Source organism: Bactrocera latifrons, unplaced genomic scaffold, assembly GCF_001853355.1.
Source record: "Bactrocera latifrons isolate USDA-ARS-PBARC rearing strain unplaced genomic scaffold, ASM185335v1 scaffold_205, whole genome shotgun sequence".
Lineage (NCBI taxonomy): Eukaryota > Metazoa > Arthropoda > Insecta > Diptera > Tephritidae > Bactrocera > Bactrocera latifrons.
The window spans coordinates 15,091-16,371 of record NW_017535575.1 but is presented as its reverse complement, the minus strand read 5'-3'; positions in this window follow the sequence as shown (position 1 = coordinate 16,371).

Genomic DNA, 1,281 nt, shown 5'->3' with positions numbered 1-1,281 from the left:
TGAAGGCTGAAAATGTTCAATGATCGAAGAATCAAATTAAATTATAAGCAACCGAAATATGATAATGCCGATGAAGCATAATCAGTACTTTCGTTTGTTATTAATTATTGCTTTAATATCGATTATGCATAGTTCAGCAATATTTAAGCGAACTGTGTACATAACGACACTTGAGCACTTTATTTACGTAATATTAACTTCAACAATTCTTCGGACATTGAGCACTGCTGATCGAATTTTAGTTTTTAAGAATTCAGTTCAGAAGAACCAATAAAGCAGAGTACACTTCATTATAACAACTTTGTGTTTTCTTTGCTTGACACACTTAACTGGCGCAGTCACGGGGTTACTTCTCTTAAGAAAAGTAACTGAAACGAATATACGTTGCATTGTTCAAGTGAAATTGAAATTAAATTTTCCACACTGCAACTATTGGAAAAATCAACACGAATCGATCGATTCATTACAATGGGAAATTCGAAGAACGTGGAAAAGACGAAGCAATCTACGAGGAGCAACCATCCAACTCAACTGCAGCAAATCAAACTCCATCTGTTACAACACGTCACTAGCAGCCTAACAATTCAACTTATCAGTTACCACTATCGGAAGCCCTAAAAGAAGCAGCGAAACCCCAGGAGTTCCGAGGAGATAACACATACGACGTCACATCATTCATTAATGAAGTCGAACTGTTCATCGACTTGTTTGCTGGTACCTATATGGATTAGTATTTCCATAAACGGCACGACCTGAGGAAAATCCAGGGAGAAGCAGCAAAATCAATCAGAGCTTTCGACAATCCAAGSTGGTCACAAGTAAAACAAGAACTCCTGAAGAATTTTGGAGTTCGCGAATAGTATCATCAACTGTGCCACAAGGCGCTGAACGTAAGAAATTATAATGTAAGCCAATCATTTTATTACCTTAAAAATATATTAGATAAGTTAAACAATGAATACTATCAAGACCTGGGAAAACCAAAAGAGTTTTGTCCGACAATAAACGAGGCAATGATATTACAAACATTTTGAGCAGCATGCCAGTACATTTAGCCAGCATAATATATAGTAGAAACATAATGAGCCTTAGAGAAGCATATTATTGTCTGGASGAGTGTGGTTTAATAGAAAATAAATTTAACAAAAGCAACAATATACAGCCAAATAATGGTAATTATTTCAGGCAATGCCGTAACTATGTACATCAAAATAATTATCAAGGCAGGCAAACAAATAACTGGTTTCAAAACCAAAACAATAATTCGAGGCAAGATAGTCC